Source organism: Salmo salar, chromosome 22 (genome assembly GCF_965601325.2).
Source record: "Salmo salar chromosome 22, fSalSal1, whole genome shotgun sequence".
NCBI lineage: Eukaryota > Metazoa > Chordata > Actinopteri > Salmoniformes > Salmonidae > Salmo > Salmo salar.
Genome location: NC_138312.1, coordinates 7,465,844 through 7,489,057, shown reverse-complemented (window position 1 = coordinate 7,489,057; position 23,214 = coordinate 7,465,844). Strand labels below are relative to the sequence as shown.

Below are 23,214 nucleotides of genomic sequence, written 5' to 3'. Positions count from 1 at the left end.
CTGGTAACTTTAGGGACTTCTTTGTCTGCATGTAGAACGGGTGAATTACTGAACTCAATGACACCTACTAAATGGACTTTTTGGGATATAAAGAAGGATTTTATTGAACAAAACGACCATTCATTGTGTAGCTGGGACCCTTGGGATTGCAAACAGAGGAAGATCTTCAAAGAAAAGTGATTTATTTTATCGTTATTTATTATTTTGTGAAGCCTGTGCTGGTTTGAAAACATATGTTGTTGTGGGGCGCTGTTCTCAGATAATCAAATGCTATGCTTTCGCCATAAAGCCTATTGTAAATCGGACAATGCAGTTCAATTACCAAGATTCTAAGCTAAAGAATCATGTATGACACTTGTATTTTCACGAATGTTTCATATTACGATTCTGTATTTTGAATTTGGCGCGCTCGGATTTCACCGGATGTTATCGAATTTGATTCCGCTAGCAAGATCCGCGCACTAAGTTAACATTCGCATGCTTAACTCGGAAGCCAGGCGCACCAATGTGTAGGAGGATACACCGTTCAACTGACGATCGAAGTCAGCCTGTAGTCACCTGGCCCGCCACAAGGAGTTGCTAGAGCGCGATGAGCCAAGTAAAGCCCCACGGCCAAACCCTCCCCTAACCCAGACGACGCTGGACCAATTGTGCGCCACCCTATGGGACTCCCGGTCATGGCCGGTTGTGACACAGTCTGGGATCAAACCCCGCCTGTTATATTATTATTTAAAAAAGAAAATATGACAATTTCTCATAATAATTTAGCAGAATAATATATATTAAGCATTTGGCTGACCAGTGACAATAGCCAGTCCACCTACCAAGATGGGCTGGTCGGATTTATGACTGGCTGAACTGAGGTGGCGCGAACTCACATTCAAAGTCAAACGCGCATCATCAAAGGGAGTGAGACCCGCTCTGACTCTTTGTCAGTCACTCAGTCAGAACAGAAACACAGAAAGGCAGAGAGACCAAAAAAAGGATTGAGGCCAATGCTGCTAAATGTGTGAAATTAACCGACTTATTAAGTTCTGCTTCTGCTGGTCCAATGCTGTGTCTATGTCTGTGAGAAATGACAGATCAGATGCTTCGGTGCAGTCGAGGTAGGAAGAAAACAGAGAAAGACACTCACGCACACTGACACAGATCATATTTGCCAAGATAATCCATCCACCTGACATGTGTGGCATATCAAGAAATTGATTAAACAGCATGATCATTACACAGATGCACCTTTTGCTGGGGACAATAAAAGGCCACTCTAAAATGTGCAGTTTTGTCACACAACACAATGCCACATTAATGTTAATTGCTCCACCATAAGCTGTCTCCAATGTCGTTTTAGAGAATTTGGCAGTACGTCCAACCGACCCCACAACCACAGACCACGTGTAACCACGCCAGCCTAGGACCTCCACATCAGGCTTCTTCACCTGCAGGATCGTCTGAGACCAGCCGCCCGGACAGCTGATAAAACTGAGGAGTATTTCTGTATGTAATAAAGCCCGTTTGTAGTGAAAAACTTATTCTGATTGGCTAGGCCTGGCTCCCCAGTGGGTGGGCATATGTTCTCCCAGGCCCACCCATGGCTGCGTCCCTGCCCAGTCATGTGAAATACATAGATTAGGGCCAAATGTATATATTTTAATTGACTGATTTCCTTACATGAACTGTAACTCAGAAACATCTTTGAAATTGTTGCAAGTTGCGCTTATATTTCTGTTTAGTATATATTTCATACCAACTATAGTAGGCTAATTAGGGAAGGGGGGATTCGGGGGAACATTTAGACCCTAGGCTACTTGCAATATAGTCTAACATGTCATTAGACTGGCTATATAACACATAGGTAAGGCAATAGCCATCTACTAGACATTTATACAGTGCTTTTTATTAAACATAGACATTAAAACCAGTAGATAGTCATAGTGCTGACGTCATCCACGTATTCATATAGAAAACTCCAGATGGCGCCGGAAGAATTTGAATTTGAAGCGTGCCATGTTGCTAAATGGGGCTGAATGGCGCCAATAAATCCCTAGAGATCACGGTGAAAGTGACCGTAACTAGCAAAGGATCATGGTCGATGTAGTAGTTTTCATCCTGCCTGAGAGAGTCAACCTTAATGAGTATGGCATGAGTGCGCGAGCCTCCTCTTAGCCTGCTAGCCTGTGATTGGTCTGTGTCAGCATGTGGTCCTGTGTGATGATAAATGTAGTAGTCAGAATGGATCACTATTTAATTAAATATCTTGATTTGTAGCTAAATGTAAAATAATTCACCGTGGGGATTGAACTTCATCGTAATAAATTCAATTTAACGGCCAAAACGGCAATCTAAAATGTTTTTGTTTGGCCTTTCTTGCGATCGTAATTTACATAAGCTTTCTGGGGTAGGCCAATGCTTTTGGCATCGCTAGGTTGCTAAGCAGTAGCCAACCAGCAGAGCTAGTGACATCAGGTTCCAGACCGGACACTTGGGGCGGATTCCAACACTGGAAATCTATCCGCATCCACATAAACTTGTCCCGGCATCATTCTATGACAAACACAGAAGGTGTATACTGGATTCAATAGAAGAAAACAGCGAGAAAAAGTAATTATATGTGGCCTAATATTTAAACACTTAGCTACGTGGGCAGGGGAGAACACATGACATGCACTTATTTGAAATAGAGTGAGCTCCAAAAGTATATTGGGACAGTGACACATTTTTTGTTGTTTTGGCACTGTACTCCAACACTTTTGATTTGAAATGATACCATAACTATGAGGTTAAAGGGAACACTGTTAGCTTTAATTTGTGGGTATTTTCATCCATATCGGGTGAACCGTGTAGAAATTACAGCACCTTTAATACATAGTCATTTTAGGGGACCAAAAGTATTGGGACAAATTCACTTATATGTATTAAAGTAGTAGAAAGTATTTGGTCCCATATTCATTACACACAATGACTACATCAAGCTTCTGACTACACATTTGTTGGAAGCATTTTCTGTTTGTTTTGGTTGTGTTCAGATTATTTTGTGCCCAATAGAAATGAATGGTATAGCATGTGTTATGTAATTTTAGAGTCACTTTGTAAATACGAATATAATATACTTATAAACCCTTCTACATTAATGTGTATGCTACCACGATTACGGATAATCCTGAATGAAATGTGAATAATGATGAGTGAGAAAGTTACAGATGCAAAATGGTCATCTATAAGGCATTTATTCAATGATTTTCTTTTTTGTCTAATATATCTGTTTATTAATTCACAACGTAACACTTTATTTTAAGGGTCATTAATAAACCATTTAAAATACATGTATTAATCATTACTAAAGTAGTTTTGCAGTCCTTAATCTAAAGTGATTTCTATTTATTCTTTATAAATACTTTATAAAATGTTTTGAGTGATCAGTGTAATTTCTGACAAAAGATGGGCATGCCATTCCTGCAGTACCAGGTAAAAGAACAAGCACACAACTCACCTTTTGCCTTGATGACAGCTTTGTACACTCTTGGCATTCTCTCAACCAGCTTCACCTGAAATGCTTTTCCAACAGTATTGAAGGAGTTCCCACATATGCTGAGCACTTGTTGGCTGCTTCTCCTTCACTCTGCGGTCCAACTCATCCTACACCATCTAAACTGGGTGGAGGTCGGGTGATTGTGGGGTCCAGGTTATCTGATGCAGCACTCCATCACTGTCCTTCTTGGTCAAATAGCTCTTATAGAAGGTTTCCATCAAGGATCTTTCTGTACTTTGCTTCGTTCATCTTCCCCTCGATCCTGACTAGTCTTCCAGTCCCTGCTGCTGAAAAACATCCCCACAGCATGATGCTGCCACCACCATGCTTCACCGTAGGGATGGTGCCAGGTTTCATCCAGACGTGGCGCTTGACATTCAGGCCAACGAGTTCAAGCTTGGTGTCATCAGACCAGATAATCTTGTTTGTCATGGTCTGAGAGTCACCTCCCTGACCAAGGCCCTTCTCCCCCTCAATTTGTCTGGGCGGCCAGCTCTAGGAAGAGTATTTTTGGTGGTTCCAAACTTCTTCCATTTAAGAATAATGGAGGCCACTGTGTTCTTGGGGACCTTCAATGCTGCAGAAATGTTTTGGTACCTGTAGTATCCTTAGAGGCTTCTTAGATTGATGACTCATGACACATAAGTACGGTTTAGTATTTAATTCTAACTTAGAATAACATTCTCTAATGCACCTGGCTTAAGCTACCTGAAGCTTTATTAAATCACGGTTATATTGGCAGACATAGGAAACGGCTATGGATAGCAGAAAGCAAACCCACCATCTTGAGTCAATACTGCCATCTATTGGTAAACATAAATATACCAGGTTACTACATTCCCCCCTTTAAAGCTAATAACCCAACTTAATTCCTTTCTGAGCTTTGCTATTTTCATATTTCCATTTTTTCAAACATGATCTCCTTTGGAATCTGAAAAAGTCTGTCGGACGTCTCTCTCTAATAGAGCGTCTCAGAGGTGGTGTAGCTGGTACCACCAGCTCTTCACCCCTTGATGGTGAAACAAAGTCCTTTTTTGGAGACTTCACAGGAGGAGGTCATCCCGGACTGGTGATCTCAGGAAGTTGAGCATTGTTGGTCTCAGGTGGTTTGTCCAACTGCAACTCTGGGGAACGTTCCAGTGTCCTGTCCTACTTGTTTAAGCATTGATTCAGATCCCCAGATGGAACTGGAATTCGAGCTTGGATCTGATCCACGTGTCTCCTTAGTCTTTGTCCACTTCCGATGATCACAGTACTGGTCCTGAGCAATCCTCAATGGTAGCTGGAATCCATTTAGGACCAAACCCATAGTTTATTGTATAGACATCATCTCCAGGTGAAAAACTTCTGAGTTTGGTTAGGTTGTCATGATTACATTTTTGATTCCATTGCTTTTGTTGTATTTTCACTTTCAAGTCTGGACTGATGAGATCCAAGGTTGACCTTAACCTCCTTGACATCAATATTTCTGCAGGTGACAACCCCATTGTAGCTTGAGGAGTAATCCTGTAGCTAAACAATAATCTTGACACCTTTGTTTTAATGCTGGGCCCTTGCATCTTCCTCATCCCCTCCTTCAAGGTCTGAACCGTACGTTCTGCTAATTCATTTGAAGATGGTGAAAAGGGGCCGACTTTACATGCTGAATTCCATTTTGTTTCATGAAACTTGTGAATTCAGTGCTTGTAAAACAAGTAGCATTGTTGCTAACCAACATTTGAGGCAATCCCATAACACTGAAGCTTTGTTTCAACTTCTCAATCGTAGCTTATGATGTGGACATGTTCATGGGGTAAACATCCATCCACTTTGAACGAGAATCAATCAGCACAAGGAAAAATGTTCCTAGGAAAGGTACAGCGTGGTCCACATGTAGTCGTGTCCATGGTTTTTCCGGCCATTCCCATGGATGTAATGGCGTGGTGGGGAGTGACTTCCAGTTACTCTGACAATCTGCAGACCGGCTAACCTAGTTTTCAACATCCTCGTCCATCTTTGGCCACCAGACGTATGACCTCGCTAGGCCTTTCATTCTCGACATACCTGGATGCGACTGATGCAACAACTTCTGTAGCATATCCCACCCTTGTGGTGGGATAACTACTCTTGAACCATACAGGACACATCCATCTCGAACACTCAAGGCCAAGCGGCGAGCGTAGTAAGGCATGATCTGAGGCTCTGTCACTGTAGGCCATCCTTTCAGGATAAATTCATGCACTTGAGATAATGTTACATCCTTTGAAGTCCATTGCCTGATTTGTGCCGTGTTCACTGATGCATCATCCAACACATCGAACATCAAGACCTGGTCATTTTCTTCTTCCTGAATGATGATTTCTGGAACGGGCAGCCTACTCAGAGCATCAGCATTCCCATGGTATCTACCTGGTTTGTAAATGATTCTGTACTCGTAGGCCCTGAGCCACACAGCCCATTGTTGACCTCATGGAGAGACCATTTGTGGTACTGGTTTTTGTTCATGGAACAGAGAGATCAGAGGCCAGTCACAATAGTGAGTTTTCTCTTGTATAACTACTTGTGGAATCTCTGTTTTGTGTACCGTAGTGGTTAGAGCGTTGGACTAGAACCCGCAAGGTTGTGAGTTCGAATCCCCGAGCTGACAATCTGTTGTTCTGCTCCTGAACAAGGCAGTTAACCCACTGTTCCTAGGCTGTCATTGAAAAGAAGAATTTGTTCTTAACTGACTTGCCTAGTTAAATAAAGGTAAAATAGAAAAGTGTCTTTCTGACCATTTCCAGGCCACATCCTTCCTTAACAGTTGATGCAGAAGAGTTGAGAGGTTAGGGGGCAAGTCATTATATTAATTCAGTAAGCCTAGATAGGCTTTCAGCTCTAGTTATGTTTGTCGGAGCTGGAGCTTCCACAACAGCCCTCACTTTAGCTTTGACAGTGTGTAACCCCTTGGCATCCACCTTGTGACCCAGGTACTGCACTTCTTCAGCTAACATCAGCTAGCAGTACTCCTCTTCAGCCGGAGACCGGCCTACTCCATCCTCCTCAAAACTTCACCCAAGTTTCTGAGATGCTCCTCCTTCGTGACTCCCGTGACAAGAATGTAGTTGAGGTAAACCGCTGCTTGGGTATCCCCTGCAGAACTCCCTCCATGGTTCTTTGGAAGATAGCTGGTGCAGAAGACACCCCGAAAGGTAAAAGTTTATAGGTAAACATCCCTCTGTGGGTGTTTATGGTCAGGTACTTCTGTGAAGCTTTATCATTAGACTTGCTGATATGCGTGACTCATGTCCAGTTTTGTGAACTGTTGCCCTCTGGTTAACGTTGAAAGCAAATCCTCCACTTTGGGTATGGGGTACTGTCCAGAGAGGAAACTCTATTTACAGTCAGCTTATAGTCACCACATAATCTGATGGAACCATCTGGTGAGAATATGGGAACAACTGGTGCTGGCCACTCCGAGAACTTGACAGGTATAATTATATCCACTGCTAAGAGTCTGTCAATTTCCACATCCACTTTAGGCTTCACGGCACATGGAACTGATCTTGGCCTATAGAATCTGGGAGTAGCATCAGCAGCAACATTAATGGTAGCTTGGGCCCCTTTTAACGTCCCTAGCTCTTCTTTAAACACACACTCATGCTTTGAAAGCACCTGCTGCAGCGTCAATGTCTCTGTCGTGACATATTTGATTTCATCCCAGGTCAATTTTATTTCCTCCAACCACCCTCTTCCTAGTAAACTGTGGCCAGCACCTTCCACTATATTCCACTTGAACATCAGCAACTCCAATCACAGTGATCTTCTCCCCAGTGTACGTTTTCGAGTTTAATGGGGGTGTCTCTCAGTTTAGGCACTTTTTGGGCAGTTTTTCCACTTCCTATAGAATTGGGACCTGTTCATCAGCGTGACACTACATCCTGTGTCTATTTCAAACAGTACCTTAAATCCATTTATTCACATTTCCACAATGAAAGGCTTCACCTTTTTCATATTCGCCCCCTGTATACTGTACAATGAGGATGCTTGCTCTGCGTCTGCGCACTCACTTTCACTTTCTATCACTTGATTAGAGCAGTAGCTAGATCTTCTGGAGGTATTCGGTTTTCTGTCCGTTCTCTTTTCTGCAGCCCGTATTTTTTTATTTATTGCGGCACGTCCTCGCAATGTGGCCTATTATCCCACATGCATAACACTTTTCATGTTTGAATTTACAGTCAAACGCTGCGTGTTTGCCTTTGCAACTGTGTGTTTGCTGCTATTCTACGGCTTTCCATTCTTTGAAATTCAGTGCGCTCAGAGCTGATCTCTTTTACTGTATGGCACGCAGTTGCGCCCTTTGCCTGCACATCCAGTGCATTTCTGTTTGCGGACTCCATGACCTGGGCCAGTTTGAGTGCATTCTCAAACGTGAGATTAGGCTCTGATAACAAGCATATTTGTATCCTGTCATCATTAACCTCTACCTACTCAACAGCCAGTGTAATCCCGTGGTGCGTTATTCAAAAACCTCAAAAATGCAAAAAAAAAATCTAAAATATGACTATTTTACACCATTTTAAAGACAAGACTCTCGTTAATCTAACCACACTGTCCGATTTCAAAAAGGCTTTACAACGAAAGCAAAACATTAGATTATGTCAGCAGAGTACCCAGCCAGAAATAATCAGACACCCATTTTTCAAGCTAGCATATAATGTCACATAAACCCAAACCACAGCTAAATGCAGCACTAACCTTTGATGATCTTCATCAGATGACAACCCTAGGACATTATGTTATACAATACATGCATGTTTTGTTCAATCAAGTTCATATATATATCAAAAACCAGCTTTTTACATTAGCATGTGACTAGCATGTGACTAGCATTCCCACCGGACACTGCCGGTGAATTTACTAAATTACTCACGATAAATGTTCACAAAAAGCATAACAATTATTTTAAGAATTATAGATACAGAACTCCTCTATGCACTCGATATGTCCGATTTTAAAATAGCTTTTCGGTGAAAGCACATTTTGCAATATTCTCAGTAGATAGCCCTGCATCACAGGGCTAGCTATTTAGACACCCAGCAAGTTTAGCACTCACCAAAGTCAGATTTACTATAAGAAAAATGTTATTACCTTTGCTGTCTTCGTCAGAATGCACTCCCAGGACTTCTACTTCAATAACAAATGTTGGTTTGGTTCAAAATAATCCATAGTTATATCCAAACAGCGGCGTTTTGTTCGTGCGTTCAAGACACTATCCGAAAGGGTAAATAAGGGTGACGAGCATGGCGCAATTCGTGACAAAAAAATTCTAAATATTCCATTACCGTACTTCGAAGCATGTCAACCGCTGTTTAAAATCAATTTTTATGCCATTTTTCTCATAAAAAAGCGATAATATTCCGACTGGGAATCTGCGTTTAGGTAAACAGACGAAAGAAAATAAAGCATGGGGTCGACTCGGGCACGCGCCTAAGCCCATAGTACTCTGATCGGCCACTTGCCAAAAGCGATAATGTGTTTCAGCCAGAGGCTGCCTCGATATTGTTCAGCTTTTTCCCGGGCTCTGAGAGCCTATGGGAGCCGTAGGAAGTGTCACGTTAGAGCAAAGATCCTCAGTCTTCAATAAAAAGAGCCAAGATGAAACACAACTTGTCAGACAGGCCACTTCCTGCATGGAATCTTCTCAGGTTTTGGCCTGCCATTTGAGTTCTGTTATACTCACAGACACCATTCAAACAGTTTTAGAAACTTTAGGGTGTTTTCTATCCAAAGCCAATAATTATATGCATATTCTAGTTACTGGGCAGGAGTAGTAACCAGATTAAATCGGGTACGTTTTTTATCCGGCCGTGTCAATACTGCCCCCTAGCCCTAACAGGTTAAAACCTCTTACGTCTAGACGTTCCGCTAGCGGAACACCACTCCAATATCCAATGATAAGGCGTGGCGCGAAATACAAACTCCTCGAAAATCCGAAAACTTCCATTTTCAAACATATGACTATTTTACACCATATTAAAGACAAGACTCTCCTTTATCTAACCACACTGTCCGATTTCAAAAAGGCTTTACAACGAAAGCAAAACATTAGATTATGTCAGCAGAGTACCCAGCCAGAAATAATCAGACACCCATTTTTCAAGCTAGCATATAATGTCACAAAAACCAAAACCACAGCTAAATGCAGCACTAACCTTTGATCTTCATCAGATGACACTCCTAGGACATTATGTTAGACAATACATGCATGTTTTGTTCAATCAAGTACATATTTATATGAAAAACCAGCTTTTTACATTAGCATGTGACGTTCAGAACTAGCATTCCCACCGAACACTTCCGGTGAATTTACTAAATTACTCACGATAAACGTTCACAAAAAACAGAACAATTATTTTAAGAATTATAGATACAGAACTCCTTTATGCAATCTCGGTGTCTGATTTTAAAATAGCTTTTCGGTGAAAGCACATTTTGCAATATTCTGAGTAGATAGCTCGCCATCACGGGCTAGCTAATTTGACACCCACCAAGTTTGGTACTCACCAAACTCAGATTTACTATAAGGAAAATTGGATTACCTTTGCTGTTCTTCGTCAGAATGCACTCCCAGGATTTCTACTTCATCACCCAATGTTGTTTTGGTTCCAAATAATCCATAGTCATATCCAAATAGCGGCGTTTTGTTCGTAGGCGTTCAAGACACTATCCGAAGGGTAACGAAGGGTGACGCGCCCGGCGCGTATCGTGACAAAAAAATTCAAAATATTCCATTACCGTACTTCGAAGCATGTCAAACGCTGTTTAAAATCATTTTTATGCGATTTTTCTCGTAAAATAACGATAATATTCCGACCGGGAAACCCTGTTTTCGTTCAAAGACTCAAAGTTGAAAATGGAGTCGTCTCGTGCACGCGTGCGCCCGTCTCATTGTTCTCAGATCGACCACTTACCAAATGCGCTACTGTTTTTCAGCCAGAGACTGCAAAGTCATCATTCAACGTTCTGGCGCCTTCTGAGAGCCTATGGGAGCCTTAGAAAATGTCACGTTACAGCAGAGATCCTTTGTTTTGGATAGAGATGACAAAGAAGGCCAAGAAATGGTCAGACAGGGTACTTCCTGTACAGAATCTTCTCAGGTTTTGGCCTGCCATTTGAGTTCTGTTATACTCACAGACACCATTCAAACAGTTTTATAAACTTTGAAGTGTTTTCTTTGCTACTAATTATATGCATATTCTAGTTTCTGGGCAGGAGTAATAAAAATATTAAATCGGGTACGTTTTTTATCCGGCCGTGAAAATACAAGTTAATCCCACACACCAACCGATCGCGTAGCATTTGCGATAATGTAATCCCATAGTTACAGTCCAGTGCTAGTTCTCAAGCCACATATTCCCCCACTGATTCGGTAGGTTTTCTCATATGTGAATGCACCTTGAATCTTTGCACTATCTCACTGGGTTTGGGGTTGAAGTGATTTTTTTAATAGATCGACTAGATCTATGAATGATTTTTCTCCTGGTTTATCTGGGCTCAACAGGTTCCTCATTAAGCTGTACGTCTGTGCATCGACAACACTTATGAGTATGGATTTCTGTATAGCGGCATCAGTTATTTTATTAGCAGCAAAAAAAAAATCCATTATTTCACAGTACTCCTCCCATTCCTGATTTTTAGGATCAAATGGTGGTAGCGAGCCTATTGTTGCCAAAGCCATCTTTTCCGATTCTCACTCCCCTCACACAGTCAATAATTTGTCCTACCCGTATTCAGGGAATCAAATCTTCAAACCTTCTTCCACCACTCACTTGAGTCTCACATCCAGTGTAATATGCCAAACACGCCATTGAATTCGTGGCACAAAAATCATGACACGTAAGTATGGTTAAGTATTTAATTGTAATTGTAACTTTCTGGACTCCTTTGCCTGCCTGTTGAACGAGTGGATTACTGAAACATTATCTAATGCACCTGGTTTAAACTTCTTAGGGCTAGCGGGCAGTATTGTGAATTTCTGCCTGACTGATGTGCCCAAAGTTAACTGCCTGTTACTCAGGCCCAGAAGCCAGGATATGCATATAATATATGGTAGCATTGGATAGAAAACACTCTGACGTTTCTAAAACTGTTAAAACAATGTATGAGACTATGACAGAAGTGATATGGCAGGCAAAAATCTGAAGAAAATCCAACCAGGGAAAAAAAAACGATTTAATCTCACAGGCTCTTATTATGGAAACCTATTGGAAACCCATTTAGGTCCGTCACTGCAATTCCAATGGCTTCCACTAAGTGTCAACAGTCTTTATTCAAGGTTTCAGGCTTCTTTTTTGAAAAACAAACAACTATTTGGAGTTTCTGTTGGGAGAGCACCTGGACCAAATCAGTCTTTCAGCGTGCGCTTACATATTTTCTTTTCCTATTGAACATAGTACTTTCTGTGTGAAATATTATAGTTTATTTACAAATTAGACTACCTGAGGATTAAATAGAAATGTTGTTTGACTTGTTTGGACGAAGTTTACCGGTAGCTTTTTGGACTCCTTTGCCTGCCTGTTGAACGAGTGGATAACTGAAATCAATGGTACCAACTAAACAGACAATTTGGGATATAAAGAAGGATTTTATTGAACAAAACGACCATTCATGTTGTAGCTGGAGCCCTTGGGATTGCAAACAGAGGAAGATCTTCAAAGGTAAGTGATTTATTTAATTGCTATTTGTGATTTTGTGAAGTCTGTGCTGGTTGAAAAATATGTTGATGTGGGGCACTGTCCTCAGATAATCTCATGGTATGCTTTCACCGTAAAGCCTTTTTGAAATCTGACAACGCAGTTGGATTAACGAGAAATTAAGCTTTTAAATGATATAAGACACTTGTATGTTCATGAATTGAGCGTCCTCCAATTTCACCAGATGTTGTCGGCTTCTATCTCGCTAGCAGGACACCTAGCCCAAAGAGCTACCTGAAGCTTTCTTAAATCATGGTTATATAGGCAGACATAGGAAACAGCTACTGATAGCAGAAAGCAAATGTCTTGAGTCAATACTGCCATCTATTGGTAAACATAAATATACCAGGTTACTACAGTACCCTTCCCCAAATCCTGTCTCGGAGCTCTACGGACAATTCCTTCGACCTCATGTCTTGGTTTTTGATCTGACATGCACTGTCAACTGTGGGACCTTATATAGACAGGTGTGAGCCTTTCCAAATCATATCCAATCAATTGAATTTACCACAGGTGGGCTCCAATAAAGTTTTAGAAATATCTCAATGGTGATCAATGGAATCAGGATGCACCCGAGCTTTGCAAAATGTCTAAAAACCTGTCTTCACTTTGTCATTATGGGGTTTTGTGTATCGATTTATGAGGAAAGGTTTTCATTTAATCAATTGTAGAATAAGGCTGTAATGTAACAAAATGTCAAAAGGGGAGGGGTCTGAATACTTTCTGAATGCACTGTATTATATAATAATATCTTTGTTATCAAATTTCTATTAATCTTTAAAAAATATATATAAATTGTCTTTTCACTTTCACAATACATTGTATTTTTGAAATGTTCAAATTTTATTTAACCTTTTATTATATCAGGGAGTCGTACTGAGACCAAGGTCTCTTTTATAGATGAGCCCTGAATTACATAAATGACAGAAAATACACACATCAAAATATAAATACAAAATGCAAGTAGCAAAACGTTGAATGCGAGCCGCAAAAACACTAACCCTTCCTTTGTCCCCCATACATACAACATCTGTAAGAGTCAAGTATTGAATTTCAAACACAGATTCAACTTCTTTTCTTCATGTTAAAGATGGGTAACAATAACAAATCAAAAAACATAACCTGGCGCACACCCAGAAAAATGTGTTTTGTGTGGTGGTGCTGACTAACGGCGAATAAACTACAAACTATCAAAATAAAGAAAGTTGCACACTGCATATATAAACTCCCAGGAATGTATTGGGTATTTACCAACGTTTTGGCATCACTGTGCCTTCTTCAGGGTAATGTCATGAATACTTGAACCAGGTTATGTAGACAAACAGTGCAATTAGTGCAACCAATGACAATAGACATTGAATATCTAGTTAATAATTATGCTGTAGATGATGTACTACACCATCCAGACACATCAAAGATACAGTCATCCTTCTGAACTGAGCTGCAGGACTGGAATGAAACTGCTCAGGGATGTTACCATGAGGCCATTGGTGATTTAAAAACAGTTACAGAGTTTAATGGCTGTGATGGGAGAGAACTGAGGATGCATCAACAACATTGTAGTGACTCCACAATAATGACTTCAATGACAGAGTGAAAAGAAGAATACAAATATATAGGGCACTAAAGTAATACTGCAACAACAAAAAAACATGGCAAATGAATACAGGAATACACTGTTTGGCCGTGATGCAAAGACTTATGTTTGGAAAATCAAAGCCAAATATACACAGGAGTTGCATCTTGACAGCGCTTTAAGAATTATAAAAAGAATAATGGACAAATATTGCACAATCCAGGTGTGTAAAGCTCTTACCCAAGAAGACCCACAGATTTAATCACTGCCAATGGTGTTTCAAACATGTATTGACTCAGAGAGCGGAATACTTATGCAATGACTGTATTTGAGTGATTTAATGGGGCTAGGGGGCAGTATTTGCACGGCCGGATAAAAAAACATACCCAATTTAATCTGGTTACTACTCCTGCCCAGTAACTAGAATATGCATATAATTAGTAGATTTGGATAGAAAACACTCTGAAGTTTCCAAAACCTGAGAGGATTCCATGCAGGAAGTGGAAATCTGATTTGTGGAATCACCTTCAACACTTTGCCTATGAAACACACCGTGAGTTAGGATTCATTTAGCACTTCCTAAGGCTTCCACTAGATGTCAACAGTCTTTACAAAGTGGTTTGAGTCTTCTCCGGTAAAAACTGACCGAACGAGAGGCTTGGAAAGTTTGTCATAGAGGGAGGGCCATTACTACTATGACACGCGCGCCCATGGGTACCCTCTCGTTCCGAAACATTTAGTAAGACAATGCAATCGTCCGCCTTGAATATTATTGAAGCTCTGATTGAAAAAGGCCCTAAAGATTTATGTTATACAATGTTTGACATGTTTGAACGAACGTAAATATATATTTTTTGCACATTCGTGACGACAAGTCCCGCGCGCCTCGTACATTATGAGTAGCCTTCGGAACGCGCTAACAAGAAGGAGCTATTGGGACATAAATTATTAACTTTTTCGAACAAAACTACATTTGTTGTGGACCTGGGATCCCTGGAAGTGCCTTCTGATGAAGATAATCAAATGTAAGGGAATATTTACAATAGTATATTTGATTTTAGATGGTTCCAAGATGGCGCTAACCTGTATCGCCTAGCCTATTTTTCTGAGAATAGCACCTCGTTTATTGCAAAGTGTGGTTTCCCAGTAAAGTTATTTTTAAATCTGGCAATGCGGTTGCATTCACGAGATGTTAATCTATAATTCTTTGAATGACAATATTATATTTTACCAATGTTTTCGAATAGTAATTTTGTAAATTGTAGCGCTGATTCACCGGAAGCATTTGAGGGAAAATATTTTCTGAACGTCACACGCCGATGTAAAATGCTGTTTTTATATATAAATATGAACTTTATCGAACAAAAAATGCATGTATTGTGTAACATGATGTCCTAGGAGTGTCATCTGATGAAGATTGTCAAAGGTTAGTGCTGCATTTAGCTGTGTTTTGGGTATTTGTGATGCATGCTAGTTGCTTTGAAAATGGCAGTGTGATTATTTTTGGCAGGGTACTCTCCTAACATAATCTAATGTTTTGCTTTAGCTGTAAAGCCTTTTTGAAATCGGACAACGTGGTTCGATTCAGGAGAGGTGTATCTATAAAATGGTGTAAAATAGTCATATGTTTGAGAAATTGAAGTATTTATGAGGTATTTGTATTTCGCGCGACGCGATTCCACTGGCTGTTGACTAGGGTGGGACGCAAACGTCCCACGTTGCCCAGACAGGTTAATATCTATACATCTTTTTTTTTTAATTAAGAAATTCTTCCACTTTGACATTAGAGTACTTTGTGTAGATTGTTGACAAAAAAAAGTACAATTAAATCCATTTGAATCCCACTTTGTAACACAATAGAAGAAATCCAAGCGGTATGAATACTTTTACAAGGTACATGTGACTAATAATAACTAGCTTACTAATATTTACAAATGTGGGAGTAATGATTAATAAATGGTGAGCGAACGGTTTGTAAATGCCTTATAAATGGCTTATTAATATGGACCCTTAAAATACAGTTTTACCCTAGGATGTTGCTGCGCACAGCACCGGCAACGTGGTCCCTTGGCCTTCTGGTACCAGTGCTGTGGAAAAGGATGCTAGCAGTGTCAGTTCAGGGGTGAGTGCAGTGGAGGTAAGAATAAAACAGAGAGACACAGATGTACTGCAAGTCCCTAATATGTTGGCTCTATATGTTATAGCAATTAACACTTAGGCGTGACAGACAGAGTGACAGACAGACAGTCAGACAGACAGTGTCATCAGAGGAGCACAAGGAGAAGCATAGATAAACCGACAGCAGTGAAGATGCAGAGACAGCCTGCACAACAGGGAGGCAACAGAGGCACAGTTATAGTGTTGAGTTGTATCTCAAGTGGTGCTTTTACATGTTGTATTTGTCTTAATCATGAGCAGGTTAAAAATAACTGGTTAAAAAAGGAGTAGGACTATGTTGTCCAAGTCTGCCCCTGCACACACACTCCACTATCAGAAATAAAATGTGCAAAGTAGAACCATGTAGGGTTCTTCGGTTTTTCCCAATAGGGGAACCCTTTTTGGTGCTAGGTCAAACCCTTTGCAGAGGGTTGTACTTAGAATCCTCTATGTATGGTTCTTCATTAAAAAAAACCTGTATATGGTTTTACCTAGAACCCTATATGAACGGTTCTACCGAGAATCCTTTTATCTTTGAAGGTTTCTTCCTAGAACCTTATTAGCCTTTAGAATTAAACTGTTTACGACAATTATATATATCACAAGGCCTTACTTTGATAGGCTAGTTTTACCCTAACACAGAGGTGTTAGAAAACTCCTGGTCACATCAGGCCTGCAAGTAATATTATACTAGCTTGCAAAGTGATGTATAATTCCTATTGGGATTCAGCCAGAGTTATGATATCCAACAGTTAGAATTTTTATTCACCCACAACCTGCATTCAGAATGACTGCCAGGGTTAGGAGCATTGGTAAAGGAGACTACCTAAACCCCTAAAACTCATCTCTGGACCTCAGAGCCAGTTCCACTGCATTTTTCAATGTTACCCTCTAACCAGGGACTGATTTATACCTGGGACAAAAGGTGTGTGCAATGAATTATCAGGTAGAACAGACAACCAGCAGGCGCCGGACCTCGTAGGGTAGAGTTGAGTACTCCTGACCTATACCATATGAACTGTAACAGGTGCAATAAATACAATTTTAACTGATTGGATTAGTTTTTAAACATGTCATCTTAAGTCTTATTACATATAGCCGGGAATAACTATTGGATATAAGAGCAACGTCAACTTACCAACATTATGACGGAGAAGGGGCAGACGGAGCGGTCTTCTGGTCAGGCTTCGTAAACAGGCACATCGCTCACCGCTCCCGAGTATACTACTCGCCAATGTCCAGTCTCTCGAAAACAAGGTAGACGAGATTTGAGCGAGGGTTGCCTTCCAGAGAGACATCAGAGATTGTAACATTCTCTGTTTCACGGAAACATGGCTCTCTCGGGATATGTTGTCGGAATCGGTTCAGCCACTGGGCTTCTCCATGCATCGCGCCGACAGAGATAAACACCTCTCTGGAAAGAGGATGGGTTAGGGTGTATGCTTTATGATTAACAACTCTTGGCGCAATCATAACAACATGCAGGAACTCAAGTCCTTCTGTTCACCCGATCTCGAATATCTTACAATCAATTGTCGGCCATTCTACCTACCAAGAGAATTCTCGTCAGTTATAGTTACAGCTGTGAACATCCCCCCTCAAGCGAACACCAAGACGGCCCTCAAGGAACTTCACTGGACTCTATGTAAACTGGAAACTATATATCTGGAGGCTGCATTTATTGTAGCTGGGGATTTTAACAAAGCAAATTTGAGAACATTGCTACCTAAAATGTATCAGCATATTGATTGCTCGACACGTAGGGCTAATATTCTTGACCACTGCTACTCTAACTTCTGTAATGCATACAAAGCCCTCCCCCGCCCTCCCTTCAGCAAATCCGACCACGACGCCATCTTGCTCATCCCGGCTTATAGGCAGAAACTCAAACAGGATGTACCAGTGATGAGAACCATTCAACGTTGGTCTGACCAATCGGAAGCCACGCTCCAAAATTGTTTTGATCACGCGGACTGGAATATGTCCGATCAGCCTCAGAGGACAATATTGACCTATACGCTAACTCAGTGAGTGCGTTTATAAATAAGTGCATTGGAGACGTTGTACCCACTGTGACCATTAAACCTACCCTAACCAGAAACCGTGGATGGATAGCGGCATTCGCGTAAAACTGAAAGCGCGATCCACCGCATTTAACCATGGAAAGAGGTCTGGAGATATGGCTGAATATAAACAGTGTAGTTATTCCCTCGGCAAGGCAATCAAACAAGTGAAATGCCGGTACAGGGACAAGGTGGAGTATCAGTTCAACGGCTGAGACACGAGACGTATGTGGAAGGGTCTACAAGAAATCAAAGACTACAAAAACAAAAACAGCCACGTCACGGATACCAACGTCATGCTTCCAGACAAACTAAACACCTTCTTTGCCCGCTTTGAGGATAATACAGTGCCACCGTCTTGGCTCGCTAACAAAATCTGCCCCCCCCCCTCCCCCCTCTCCTTCTCAGTGGCTGAAGTGAGTAAAACATTTAAACGTGTTAACCCTCGCAGGCTGCTGGCCCAGACGGCATCCCTAGCCGTGTCCTCAGAGCATGCGCAGACCAGCTGGCTAGTGTGTTTACAGACATATTTAATCACTCCCTATACCAGTCTATCGTCCCCACATGTTTCAAGATGGCTACCATTGTTCCTGAACCCAGAAGGCAAAGATAACTGAACTAAATGACTACTGCCCCGGAGCACTCACTCCGGTCATCATGAAGTGCTTTGAGAGACTAGTCAAGGATCATATCACCTCCACTTTACCAGCCACCCTAGACCCACTTCAGTTTGCATACCGCACCAACAGGTCCACAGATGACACAATTGCCATCACACTGCACACTGCCCTATCACATCTGGACAAAATGAATACCTATGTGAGAATGCTGTTCATTGACTACAGCTCAGCATTCAACACCATAGTACCCTCCAAGCTCATCATCAAGCTGGAGGCCCTGGGTCTCAACCCCTCCCTGTGTCACTGGGTCCTGGACTTTGTCGGGCCACCCCCAGGTGGTGAAGGTAGGAAACAACATCTCCACTTTGCTGACCCTCAACACTGGGGCCCCACATGGGTGTGTGCTCAGCCCTCTCCTGTACTCCAACTCAATCATCAAGTAGGCAGATGACACAACAGTAGTGGGCTTGATAATCAACAAGGACGAAACAGCCTACAGGGAGGAGGTGAGGGTACTCGGAGTGTGGTGTCAGGAAAACAACCTCTCACTCAACATCAACAAAACAAAGGAGATGATCGTGGACTTCAGGAAACAGCAGAGGGAGCACCCCACTATCCACATCGAAGGGACAGCAGTGGAGAAGGTGGAAAGTTTTAAGTTCCTGGCCGTACACATCATAGACAAACTGAAATGGACCACCCTCACAGACAGTGTAGTGAAGAAGGCGCAATATCGCCTCTTCAACCTCAGGAGGCTGAAGAAATGTGGCCTGTCACCCAAAACCCTGACTAACTTTTACAGATGCACAATCGAGAGCATCCATCCTGTCAGGCTGTATAACAGCCTGGTACGGCAACTGCACCGCCCTCAACCGCAAGGCTCTCCAGAGGGTGGTGCGGTCTGCACAATGCATCACTGGGGCCACACTACCTGCCCTCCATGACACCAACAACACCCGATGTCACAGGAAGGCCAAAAAGATCATCAAGGACAACAACTACCCGAGCCACTGCCTGTTCACACCGCTATCATCCATAAGGCGAGGTCAGTACAGGTGCATCAAAGCTGGGACCGAGAGATTGAAAAACAGCTTCTATCTCAAGGCCATCAGACTGTTAAACAGCCATCACTAACTCAGAGAGGCTGCTGCCTACACTGAGACCCAGTCACTGGACACTTTAATAAATGGATCACTAGTCACTTTAAACAATGCCACTTTAAATAATGCCACTTTAATAATGTTTACATGTCTTACGTTACTCATATCACATGTAAATACTGTATTTTATACCATCTACTGCACCTTGCCTATGCCACTCGGCCATCGCTCATCCATATATTTATATGTACATATTTTCATTCACCCCTTTAGATTTGTGTGCATTAGGTAGTTGGTGAGGAATTGTTAGATTACTTGTTAGATTTGTGTGTAGTAGGTAGTTGTTGGGAATTGTTAGATATTACTTGTTAGATATTACTGCACCGTTGGAACTAAAAGCACAAGCATTTCACTACACTCACATTAACATCTGCTAACCATGTGTATGTGACCAATTCGATTTGATTTGATTTTGTATGTTATTTATCATGATGTAGCATAAGTTAATAAATAAATTAATATAAATGGAAAAAACAAAGACAATCATAAAAAATCAGCAAATATTTTACTCTCTCACTGGCTAATTTGCTGTGTTCAGATTCAGAAGGCTTCTATGTGGAACCTTCTTGTCTTCCAAAGAATCTTACTTGCCTTCCAAAGAATCATCAAATATTTATTTTCTACAAAAACGGTTCTTATGATGTTAAAGGTTCTAGGTAGAATCCTTTGCCTTACAAAGAACCCTCATCTTCCAAAAAGGGTTCTTCAGATGAAGACGGTTCTTGGTAGAACCCGTATCCTCCACAAAGAACCCTTTTGTAACTCTTTTTTTTCTTTCTAAGAATCTACTACCGCCACACTGACCACCCCACATGCACTAGAGATGAGCAATGGGCCGGGTGGAGTTTGGATTTTTTACTTTCTGCGTACTCCACATATTACTCTTCTCGTGTCCGCTTGAGCGAGCATACTTTTACATTTGGTAGCTATACCTCAACATTTCTGCCTTTTGCTCGCTCTATTGTTTGATTTCCTTTTCAAGCAAAACAGAACAAAAATGTTTTTGATAAACCCGATGTCTGAATTTCACAATGAATGGAGATTAGACATCTATCTGGCAAGTAAGGTATGATTTTGTAAGAGAGAATCCAACAAACAACACCTGCACATGCTGTGTTTGATATAATCATGTGTTACACTACACTACATTTGAGCTACAAACGTAGCTATAAACAGAGTAGTAGAAGTATCTAAAATGATTCTCACAAATTGAAATAGCATAGTTCTGTCAGTCTTGATTAGTGTAGTAGTACAGGTTGCTAGCTTACTGGATATATGATATGAGATAAAACAATCTTATTACCATGGAAATGAACTTGAAGGGAGTAGAATATGAAACTGAAGTTACGGGTCACACACAGGATGACAGATACTGTTTTCATTCAAATGAATAAAAAGGCTTTCAGAAATATAGAATTATATTGTTTTCACTCCATAGATAGCTTGTGGTGGGGCTTCAGTGTACTGCCAAGTCACAGAGGTTGCATCCCAAATGGCAATCTACACTCGTAGGTTAAAAAAGGTGCTATCTAGAACCTAAAAGGGTTAACCCTATAGGAGAACCCTTTGAAGAACACTTTTGGTTCCAGGTAGAATCCTACATTAAACTCAAAAAGGTCCTACCTGGAACAAAAGTATTCTCCTATTTTTGTGTGTATTCCCATGGGTCTCTGGTCAAAAGTAGTGACCAATAAAGGGAATGGGATGGAATTTGGGATGCATACTACAGATACAGGGCAAGGACGTATCCATCCATTCTATTTTGACAATGATCACATAATAAAATAATACACTTTTTTCATTTGCTGAAGAAGAAGGGAGAGCTGGAAATGACATTTAATTACAGAGAGCAAAATAAAGCCCCAAGGAAAAGAGATAAACCAGTTGGAAAAAAATAGGGAAAAAAGAGAAAAGGCAGTAAACGCGATTTGGCAGTCTAGTGGTGTTGCTGGATTATCATGAAAATGAAAGCGACTGAGTCAGGGAGTATCAGTCAGCAGGGAAATGGAGCCGTGGCAGATAACACATAACCACAGTAAGGGGGGGGGGGGCGGGGGACGGCGAGAACAAATGAGAGGAGTGTGGGGAATGAGAGAGAGAGAGAGAGAGAGAGAGAGAGAGAGTGGGAGAGAGAGAAATAGATGGAAGAGAGAGAGAGAGGTGGAAGAGAAAGAGGCAGAGAGGAGTGTAAGGAAGAAAGAGTAGAAAGGGAGAGAGAGAGAGGTCTAATAAGACATACAAGAGAATATCAAGGGAGATTGCGAGAAAGAAGAGAAAAAGAAAGGCCAAATAAAAACAATGTATGACACAAAGAGAGATTATGAGAGCATAATAACAGAGAAATGAGGATCTCTTCACCCAATAATGAATAATCTTACTGTAGCTTCTACAGCAGTAATATCTCAAACGCAATTTTAAGGTAGTTCTGGGACTGTGATTTTGGCTGGAGGACTGATAGGCGTAGTCAACAATAATTTATCTGGAAACCATGATAGAATCATTTTAAAGACAGCTGCTTGATCATTAGGTATAATGGCTTGTTGATTTGAAACACACCGTGTACTTTTCATCACTAGAATGAGGAACAAATGAAAAACAGTAGCCTGCTATTTACATATTTTATTGTTGCTTGCATCTGTATAGACGAGCCAGAATGTTTGTTTATGGCTTTCCTTGCCTGCCTTCAGACAGTTATGTACTGTATAAACATGAATTTGAAACAAATAATAAATGTTATCATGTAAATTAATGAATGAATGAATAAGAACAATAAAGCATGTTATCATGCCTGTACAGTAAGATTGAAACCTTCCATTCCATTGCTACTATACTCTTAGTAGACTGGTTTAACTGTAATATGCAGCATGTGTTGCATAGTACAATATGAGTGTTGCACTGAGGCTTCAACAAGAGAGAAAAATAAATCATGACCCAGGGTACGAGTATGAGCTATAAAATATTCAAAATAGTTTATGGATAGACAGATGATGTCAATAACTGAGCTCGGTAAAGTAAAAAAGTATGGTTTGTTAGAATAACAATTCCTTCAAAATGAATGAATACATCGTATTGTCTGCATCCCAAATGGAACCATTCCCTTTAGTGCACTACTTTGGACCAGGGCCCATAGGGGAATAGGGTGCCATTTAGTACATAGCCATTTGGGATGCCAGTCTTCTCTTCCTTAGAAGGCCAATGGGATCCAAGACACACACACCTAACTCAGAGAGAGAAGACAAAGCTATAACTCCTGTACTGTATTTCTTGTGGCTGACTTGGCCTGTGTTGTGTTTTGGCAGTGAGTCAGGAGATAGATATACAGTGTAGACTAAAGGTCTCTTTCTAATAGGACTGGAGGGTTAGTAGACAATTTCCTAGAGCTCTCCTCCTCTTTATAC

General features: G+C 41.1%; 1 protein-coding gene across 1 annotated transcript in view; it reads right to left on the bottom strand.

Annotated features, from left to right (window-relative positions):
• The window catches only part of LOC106582673 (neurexophilin-2), a 104,105-nt gene that overhangs the window by 14,594 nt on the left and 66,297 nt on the right, over positions 1-23,214 (bottom strand). The window lies entirely within an intron of this gene.